Consider the following 10,897-nt stretch of genomic DNA (forward strand, 5'->3'; position numbering starts at 1 on the left):
GGTTCCTCTCTCTACCAGGAACCTGATACAAAGTCAACACTTATAGCAATGGTAAAACTGGTGGTAGGAAAAGAACAAGGGGGATGACTGAAATGCAATCAAAATGTTTGGGTGAAAGAGCATTTAAAGTGGGTTGAACCTTCGAGAAACTATGGAGCAAGTGCCAGCAGGCGAGTGACCTCATGGACTTGGGAAGCGTTTTAAGCTGGGGTCTTTAGGTCCAGCACTCTAAAACCTTAAAAGGATAGGCATGAAAAGCCACAGCAGCAGGTAGAATTTGGAGGCTGCTGTAGATTTAGTATAAGGGAAAATATGTAGGGTTTGAGTGTGGGGTTAGGGTTTAGAGGCAGAACACAAGAACTTGGGTTCCAGTGAAGACGGCGCAAGAGTTAAACAGATTGGAGGAAGCGGGGGCCTCTTTTCTAAGCCTACGTCCTTTGCTCATCTCTACAGAAGGGAAGCTCCGAAGCCCTGAGGCCATTCCTCCAAAGCAAGACTGCTCTCCCCAGACACAGTGGACCAGAGACCCGGGCGGAGTGGACAGGCAGGCACGGGAGGGTGTGGGGCAGCACCCGTGATGGGGGTAGAACACCACACCAGGATTGCTGGAAAGATGTCAAAATGCTTCATCCGCGTCGTGTCAGTTAATCAGAGGAAGTGGGACAACCGTCAACCTCTGATCAGCGGGACTGCTGCAGAGAGGGAGATCGTGTAGCATCCAGCCCAGCCCTTGGTCTGGGCAGGAGTCTCGGCTCCAAGGAGAGTTCTCTCTGTTAGGGTTAGAGAGAAAGAAAGAGGAAGAAGTGAGGAGAAGAAAGAAGAGAAGACAAACCAGGGAGAAGCACAGAGAGAATCTGAAAGGAAGTGATTCACACACAAGAGAAAGTAAAACTGGAGCGTAACCTCCCCAGTTTTGAAAGGCGAGTTGCTCTAACCGACCTCTTACAGGAAACATCTCATCTTTCGCAGGCACCTGGTCCCGTCACAACTGCCCTCCTCCTTCCCTGGAGGAGCAGTTCCCTCCTCTGGAGCCCCTCCTGCCCTTACCAGCTCAGATCTAGCAGCTGGCAAGGCCCACCTTAGAAGGTAGGGGTAAATGAGAGGGTGGGTGTGAATGAGATTTAAACCAAAGTGTTCTACAATCCCATACTATCATTTTTGCTGCGCTCAGGAGGAACTTGTTTCTTTTGACCTACATTTGCTAAAAGAGTGAGGAGTCCAAAAGCCTGTCCTTTAGGCTTTGCTCTGAACCTCTCCTGGATTTCAGGATTCTTCACTACAAAATGATCAGATACAAATAAATGGTCTTTAAGGTTCTTTCCAGTATAATAGTTTCTGTTTCTAATAATACTAGTTACCATTTGTTGAGTAAATCTGGGAAAAACAACGAATGTATATTAACTCTAGCCTTCAAAATCCACTTCTGTAGAGTGGATTTGATAACCCACAGATGAATTAAATGAGACTTTAAGCAGAATCTGTGTGTCCTGACGTTTCCCTTCCCGCAAACCTCTGTACTCACAGATGAATTCTTCAAATAATTTTTTCCCTAAAGACCACCAGGTGGCAGCCTATACCAATTCTCTGAGTTCCGGTTGTGGTTACTTACTAGGTGGCATCAGCAACTAGCCCACAGCTCAGAAGGTTGACCTAACCCAAAATGATGAATTAACCCAGGAGACTGGCTGGATTTAGGGGCTAAAGTGGGTAAATGAGGGTTTCTTCTTCAGATTGGGTAAATTTTTATTTGGGTCAAAAAGTTCAATAGGATTTCAAAAGGTTGAGGAAAAAAATGAAGGTTAATGCTGGCAAATCTGAGCAAACATTAAGTACCAAGGTGGAAAATACAGGTTATGTTTGGGAAAACTCAAGTAGCACAAGGTGAGTTGTATGACGAAGAACGAGAGGAACATAAGATTGTTAAGACAGTTTGAGGCTAGATCTAAGAAATCCTTGGATGTCATGGCTCAGGGTTTGAACTTTGTTTTATTTTGTAAATTTTTCTTTTGTAATAATTTCGAATTTATGGAAGAATTGTAAGAAGAATAAAGAGAACTCCAGGTCATCTGTCACCCAGACTGACATATTTTTCTTTATCACAGTCTCTTTTTTTTTTCTGAACCATGTGAGAATAATTTGCAGATGTTATGCCCCTTTACCCTTTACCTAAAAACAAAGCTACTGATTTTTACACATCTAGTACAATGATCAAAATCAGGAAATTTGACAGTGATACAATACTATTATCTAATATAGATCTTATTCAAATTTCATTTCTTCCCCCATAATGTGCAGGATCACATACGGCACACAGATTTCACGTCTCTTTCGTCTCCTTTTGTCTGGAACTGCTCTTCAACTCCCATTTGTCTCTCATGACCTTGACATTTGGGAAGAGTATAGTCCTTCTATCCTGTAGGGCGTCCCCCAAGTTGGTTTTTTTGCAGTTGCATGTTATTAACGTTGGGTTAGACAACTTTCATGGGTCAGGATGATGTAAGTGATGTAACATCCTTCTCAGTGCATCACATCGGGAAGCCCATGGCATAAATTTTCCCATTATTGGTAACACAAGGCAGTATTCTCCTTTTGTTTTGTCTTTTATTGTAAAGTTATAATTTTCCTATTTAATTAATAAGTGCTTTTAAATATTTTGAAAGTAAGTAAACATCCTATTCCTTATCAAACTTTCTACTTTCACTTACTAGTTTTAGTATTATATTTTCTTAATGGTGGAGAGCCAAAAATATACCAAAAATGTATGGAGTAGGGTAGGATATAATTAGAACCATGTTTAGAAATACCATTCTGGAAGCTGTGTCTGTGCATTATGTGTTTGTGTGTGGTGTGTGAGTGTGCGTGTGTGTGTGTGTGAGAGAGAGAGTGATTTTACTCTCTTTAACTCCTGTTACTGACCTTCTTCTGCCTAGAACTCTGGTATTGGAGTTCTAACCTGCTTCAAGAAATCTTTTAACCTTGAGTCTAGCACATGACAACCCTGATAGATTAGAGAGGGAAAAAAATACCCTCTTCCAGGTCAATGCTGCCTGATCTCAGAGCACCCACCTTGGTTGTATTTGCTCGCTTGGGCAGACACCCCTGTGCAAGACACAACCACCACAGTGATAACTGCAGGAGCCTACAGCTCTGGGTTGGATTTGGGGGCCATTAGAATCTGGGAGAGAACAAACATTTCTTAAGCTCTCACTATCCACCTACCTCTCTTCTAGATGTTTCACAATGCAGCCACTCAGTTAAATCTCACAGCAAGGAACCCTTCAAGGCAGGCATTATTATTCCTAACGTACAGATGAAGAAAATGAGTTCCAGCGGTCTCCGTATAAGGCCAGGATTTCATCCCTGGTCTGTCTGATTATGAAACCTGTATCACTTCTGCTCCACTCATTGCCATGGCCATACCAAGAGCAACCCTTGTCGTTGTCTCAGTAACTGATATAAACAGCTTCTTAATATGCATTTTCCTCCCAGCATGGTGGGCAATAAAGAGCAGATACCATTTGTCTTATTTTATAGAGGAAGATATTGCCCACACAGCTAGTGACAAAATTAACCTTTTTGACTTTCGGTCAGAAGATTTTTCTAATTATAGCTTGTCCCTCCTTCTTCTGAGGAGGGAGGAGAGGATATGGGTGGCTGAGGGGGGAAAACATAGGGCGTAAAAGCTGTAGGGATGGAGGATTTCAGGGGTAGGGAGACGCCTCTTCTGGCTTCCTGGACGTGGGCTGTGGAGCTGCCCAGTGGTGCCTGTGGGCTTTGGGATGCAGGTCACATCTGAGCCCTTCTTGGCTCCTTTGCCAGAGCCCATGAGATTGGCAGGGACCCTAGAGAAGAACCACTCTTCTCTCGGGGGCAGGGCCAATGCTGAGCAGCTGAGCAAGCAGGACTGGGCAGGCAGGCAGGGCCATCTCCTCCAGCTAATCGGTTGTCCAGAGTCCCTGGAGCATAGCTTCCCTCTGTCCTTCCTCCCTCCCTCCTTCCCTCCCTTGGGAGGCAAGAACTGACTTCTCTCCCTTCTTACTCCCAGTGGCTCTCAAGGCCCCCGGGGGAGATCTCTGCCTGGGAACAAGAGAGCTGAAGGAGTGATGGAATCTCAAAGTACAAAAGCAAAGGAAGAACCAGGTTTCTCCTCTGTTTTTTGCTTAAAAGACAAGAGGCCCCTAGGATATAGAACAGATGACAAATTTGCAGACATTGCAGGGGAGGGGAAAAGTTAAAAGCCACAGGAAAAGTTAACTCTGAGAGTAAAGAAAAAGAGCCCCAATAAATATCTATATGTCTTCCCACTCCCCCAAATAACAGGCTGAAATGTGAGTGGGAACTGGCTTAGGATTGAAATAAAGGAAGATTTCTGTGGAGTTTTGAAGTTTTATGTCACTTTATGGGGGTAGATAAACCTGTCAGGTCCAGCTTGGACACTGAGGGAAGGGTGGGATGATGCTGGAAGGAAGAGTGTGTTTCACAGGAAGACAGTGATGAAGCGAGTGGTGGGCTGTCAGGATTTGAATCCCTGCCCTGCCATCATTAACCAGCGATGTGAGTTTGCATGAGCTGCATGGCCTTGAAGCCTTAGTCTTCTCATGTAACATGGGACAGTAACAGTGCACATCTCTGATGTAGTGGGAGTGAAATGAGAGGGTATATAAAGCTTAGTATATCACCCAGTACATAGTAAGTGAGCAAAGAATTTAGCTGTTTGTTATCACACTTTTTTTTTTTTTTTTTGCGGTACGCGGGCCTCTCACTGTTGCGGCCTCTCCCGCTGCGGAGCACAGGCTCCGGACGCGCAGGCTCAGCGGCCATGGCTCACGGGCCCAGCCGCTCCGCGGCATGTGGGATCTTCCCGGACCGGGGCACGAACCCCTGTCCCCTGCATCGGCAGGCGGACTCTCAACCACTGCACCACCAGGGAAGCCCTGTTATCACACTTTTTACTTATGATGAAAAGAACGTTGGGTTGAGGGTGAGGAAAACCGTTCTTTTATTTCTACATCTTTCAAGATATCCAGTTCTTTTCCTGGTAAATAATATCTTCTTTCCTTTATATGTCCTTTATGCAAAAGGGCTGCATAGTGTGAGATCCAAGATCTGTTTCCAGTTGTGATATTAACTCACGTTTTGAGATAATGCAAATTATGTCACTACTCCGAGCCTCAGTTTCCCCAAATATATATGGAGAGGATAACACCTATTTTGGGTTGCTGGTTAACAGCATAGTGTTTTGAATCAGACAGGCCTGGATTTAAATTGTACCTTTAACACTTACTAGCTGTCTGACTGTGAGTATTGTAATTAACATCTCTGAGCCTCAGTTTCCTCCACTGTTAAGTGGGAATTATAATACCAAATACCTTGTTGAGCTTTCAAAGGACAATTTAAGACATTTAAGTATAAGCTGCTTAACCCAGAGCTCTGCACAAAGTAGGCATCCTCCAAGTAAAATGGGTAGCTGGTAGCTTTTTGGTCTAAATGAAATTGCCTACGAAGTATTTTTTTCAATCACATTTCTTTTGCCTAAGACAAGACGCAGATAATGAGTGTACAAATTTAAAATCCTTCTGCTTTCCCCATTTAGACAGACCCACTGAAAAGGTATCTGAGAATATCAGTCCAGAATTCAACCACAGCCTGCTCCAACACTCCCGTCCCCTGTTCCCTTCCCCTCCACACTAGCTAACAAGGCCCATCCGTCAACTCTCAAGCTCACCTTTGTCATGCAGAGTGGACGAGTCGCTAGCTACCAAGCTCACCACCCCCCCAAAAAAACACACCAACACACGTGCACACATTCTGCGCTCCACACACATAATTTCTCAAAAGCCAAATTAAAGTCACCGTCCATCCAAGGACAGAAGTCTCTTTCCTCGTCCCTTCTCCCGGGGGAATCCTCACTTTCCACTGACATCACCCTGCACTTCCCATCCTCTAACACAGGCACAAACTGGACACCATCTCACTTCTCCTCCCCTACTCTATTGCTCAGTAATTATATTCTCCGCCTCCCAGTGTCATGCTAATACAGGCTCCTGGCACAGCTGCCCAGATTAAATTAGAGCCCAAACCAGCAGGCTGACTAATTATATTTTCAGCCTGGAATTCTCTTCCCCCACCTTTGGGGTATGGAGCCAATGAGGAGTAAATTAGCGCTGCCAATATTTGCTGAGGACATTTGACTCTTCTTGCCTGGGTGGTTTTGTCTTCCCCATCCAATCTGGGCCCCTGGAATTAGATTAGATCAGAAAGAGAGAAGAGAGTTTTACTCAAAGGACCTTCCTAAATCCCATCCATCCTCCTGCCGGCTAGCTCAGCTGTGCGTGGCCACCAACATCAGGCCAAAGACGAAAGAATGGCACCGAACTATTTCTCAAGACTGAGATTCTACTCCTGCCTTTAGGAGTCCTTCCCCTCTTCCCAACTCCGAAGTCTCTTCTCCAAATATTCATTGCCACTTATCCTGCAATGATTGTGGCTGAGTTTTTCCACCTCTGTCTCAAGTGGAAAAGAAGGCTACTTTCTTTAACAGAATACTGTTTTACAGTTTATCCACCAACTTTTGTCTTCGTGGCTGGAACATAATAAGTATTCCAAATTGCCTGGAGACAAGATTTGCCAGTCCTTCATTTCTTCATTCCATGAACATTTGTTGTGCACTTACCATACGCCCCATAATGAGATGGACGTGAAAGTATGGAAAGGCGTAACTCCTGCTTTGAAGAAGAGCAGGGACGCATGATTGGTCTAACTACGTATAGATGTGCAGGTGGATAGATCCTTTGAGAAATCTGTACTTCATGCAGTGCTGGCACAGAGGCTTGGGACAGGGATCAGCAAAGGCATCATTGAAGAGGTGACCCTTGCGTGAAGTTTTGAAAAGTTGTTCAGAAAACCATTAAAGGACTTCTCTGGTGGCGCAGTGGTTAAGAATCCACCTGCCAATGCAGGGGACACGGGTTCGAGCCCTGGTCCAGGACGATCCCACATGCCCTGGAGCAAATCAGCCTGTGCGCCACAGCTACTGAAGCCCACGTACCACAACTATTGAAGCCCGCATGCCTAGAGCCCGTGCTCTGCAACAAGAGAAGCCACCACAATGAGAAGTATGCACACCGCAACGAAGAGTAGTCCCCACTCGCTGCAACTAGAGAAAGCCTGTGCACAGCAACGAAGACCCAACGCAGCCAAAAACAAATAAATCTATTAAAAAAAAAAAAAAAGAAAACCATTACAGTTAGGACAGGAATTCTGAGAGAAGAGATCAGAGATACAGAGGCAAGAAAGGCACGGACATTCATGACCTGGAAGCATAAGGAATAAGACAAGTCAGAAGGATGAGTCTTGAGAAGTATAATAATGTTTTATTTCTAGATCTTTGGGGGGCCCTAATTCATGTCTTCTTAGCTCAGGGAGAACAACTGCCTCTCCAAGACCTGAGCTCCCTCGGTTAGGGTCCCTTCCTTTGTTATCAACTTTCCTCTTCAAGTTTGCTTGTAATAATCCCTCCTACAAAAAAATGTCTTATTCTTATACGGGACTATTTCCTTTGGAGGCACATTTAAGAAGGAAGCTACGATTTCCAAAGAACTGAAGGCAAAAAAATTCTGGTGGTAGATTTGTTGAAAATAAAATAAAACCAGAAAAAACCAAAACAAAACAAAAACCTCTGACTGGCTCGTGGATGCTTTCCCATATAGTTACCAATCTCCTGTACCTCTTCCTTGCTTCATTTGTTTATTTAGCACTCATTTTCCCAGGCTCTTTTCTATATCAAGCACTATTCTAGAAATGATCCAGCATCGGTGAATAAGACAGCCCTTCCCCTTGAGAAATTTAGTCTAGAGGAAGATAGACTGACACACTGATACTTAAAAGGAGAGTGTGGTGAGAGCACAGAGGAAGAACACTGTATTCATTTCCTAGGGCTGCTGCAGCCAAGTACTGAAAGCTGGGCTGCTTAACACAGCAGAAATTTATTGTCTCACAGTTCTGGAGGCTGGAAGTCCAGAATCAAGGTGTTAGCCAAGCCATGCTCCCTTGAAGCGAGTGGTGGGAAATCCTTCTTCTTCTCCTCCTACCTTCTGGTGTGTTGCTAGCAATCTTTGGCATTCCTTAGCCAGTATAAGCATCACTCCAATCCTCTGTGTTCACGTGGCATACCCCCTGTGTATCTCTGTCTTCACATGGCTGTCTTCTTATAAGGACACCAATCATACAGGATGGGGTCCCACCCTCCTCCAGTATGACCTCATTTTAACTTAACTAATTACATCTTCAGTGATCTAAATTTCTTGATAAGATAGCATTCTAAGGTACTAGGGGTTAAGATGTCAACACATCTTTTTTTGGAGGGAACACAATTCAACTTGCATCAGGTACCTAACTCTTCCTAGGTATATCATGAAGTTTCCTAGACGTGTGATTGAACTAAGTTTTGATTCCAGAAAATCAAGTATGAGTGAGCCAAAAGGGTGATTTAGGGGAAGATGTTCTTACAGAGGAAATAACGTTAGAAGGGGCATAGAAGTATAGAAGGGGCATGAACAGACCAGGGAACTGTGAAGAATTTCCTGCAGCTATAGAATAGAATATTCAGAAATAAAGTAGTAATTATGGACATGAGAAGTGCTTGCATCAGATAGTGACAGGCACTAAGATGTGTAGACTTTTTCCTAGTGTCAATGAGATGCTGTGTTTTACTTAAGGACTTGTGACTTACCACTCTGACCACAGAAGAATGGGGCCCTTGGCTGTTAGTGTGATACAGGAAAAGGAAAGTGGCAGATGGCTCTTTCTCTGTGGCTGAAATGGACTCCTATGGCCCTCCTTCAGCAGAGTGGGCGTGGGCCTCATCTCTGGACTTCCCAATAAGATACAAATCCCAAAGGAAACAGACTCTGTCTTATTCATGTCTATGTTCCCAGTTCTCTGCACAACAGCTGGTGCAATACAGTGCATGCTGAACTTAGATGGGTTGAGTGAATGGACAGATAGTAAGGTATGTTTAGGGCATGAAGACTGAGCAGGCCCTGTTGGCCAAGTAATATACCTAGACTCATGCCATTTACTGGGCCTTGGCAGGTAATAAGGGAAGACTCACAGAAATCTCCTTCAGTAGTCCAGGTTTACTATAAGGCTATGTGGGGAAGTAAAGTAGCAGGAAAGCACATGGTAGCAGCAGCTCAATTATTCTGAGTCCAGGAATGCCAGGACTGTGATGCCCAGAGAGGGAGAAAGGGATAATTAAGGAAACAAGTTGAGCTCTCCTAACTCACTGTCTGCGTGTCCCTAAGTTTGCATTTCCCAAGAAAGGATCTAATTAGGTCTCTTCACCAACATCTGAAATGAAGCGTCCCACTGGGTTTTGTTTTTTGGTGTTTTTTTTTTGGCTGCGTTGTCTTTGTTGCTGCACGCAGGCTTTCTCTAGTTGTGGCGAGTGGGGGCTACTCTTCGTTGTGGTGCACGGGCTTCTCATTGCGGTGGCTTCTCTTGTTGTGGAGCACAGGCTCTAGGTGCATGGGCTTCAGTAGTTGTGGCACGCGGGCTCGGTAGTTGTGGCTCGAGGGCTCTAGAGCACAAGCTCAGTAGTTGTGGCGCATGGACTTAGTTGATCCGCAGCATGTGGGATCTTCCCAGACCAGGGCTCGAACCCATGTCCCCTGCATTGGCAGGCGGATTCTTAACCACTGTGCCACCAGGGAAGTCCCCCACTGGGGTTGTGCCCCAGGCCCTTTAGAGGGGACTGATGTCCTTCACACATAATCTATACAAGGTCTCCTCTGGCCATTGGTGCAATCAACTCCACTGTTGAGCTACAGTTTTTAGATAAAGCCTTAATTATAACTTTAGGGGGAATGAACCACCATCATCAAAAAGGGACAGTGGGCCAAGCAGACCCTTAAATAAATGCAATGTACAAACTCCTTTAACAAAAGTAACGGGTAAAGTCAAACAGGCTTTATATCAACTCAAACTTATGTGAAGAGAAAAACTGACTAGAAGAAATTTTATCTTAAACACCTTACAGTAACCTACTTGCATTTAACTGAGCCCTGTTGCTGTGAAGAATATAGCTCACACACAGGCGTGGATGAATAATTTGTACATCTTTCAAGCATTCACTGAATACTATCTTATATACACATGTACATTAATTTGAGAAAGATTTATCTGCCGATCCCTAGATATACTTCTTTTTTGTTGATCTTTTGGAGGGGTGGTCTGAAGAGAAGAACGGGTGGTCTGAAGAGAAGAACAGTTGGTCCTCACTCACGAACCATGTAATGCCCCCAGCCTGAACTCTTCGGATACCAAGTCTCCTCCACTCTTCTCTACTTCAGACATCAGATGGGTAGTGGGTATTTGTTTGGAAAGTTCTCTGGGTAATGTGACGTACTGGTACTTGTAGTGTTTGTCAAAGGACAAGTCTGAGTTGTCAGCGAGTTGCATGTCCACCTTGGGCCAAGGCAACGACTGGACTGCCAGACACTTATTTTTAAGACCCTTCTTCAGAATAAGCAATTGACTGTATCAGAATGAGATGGTCTGTGTCAGAAATTCCACGGCCCTTGAGGATCCTGCCATTTCCTCAGCATGTGCCTTGTACGGGCTTATGCATATTTTATGGACTGCCTTTCGTACTTTTCCTCACACGCGGGCCTTATCTATCTCCCCAGCCACACTGGGTGATCAAAAGATTATGAACCTTGCAGTCAGGTAAGTGTGGGTAAGAGTCCCTCTGTGGCACTTTACAGACGTGTACCTTGTTGAGTTATTCACTTTCTTCTTAACTGCTCAGTCCTCATCTGCAAAAGACGAAATCATGTTTCTTTCCACTTTTTGGGGGAAATATTGTATCAGTCAAGGTTCTCCGGAGAAATAAAAC

Source organism: Delphinus delphis, chromosome 11, assembly GCF_949987515.2.
Source record: "Delphinus delphis chromosome 11, mDelDel1.2, whole genome shotgun sequence".
NCBI lineage: Eukaryota > Metazoa > Chordata > Mammalia > Artiodactyla > Delphinidae > Delphinus > Delphinus delphis.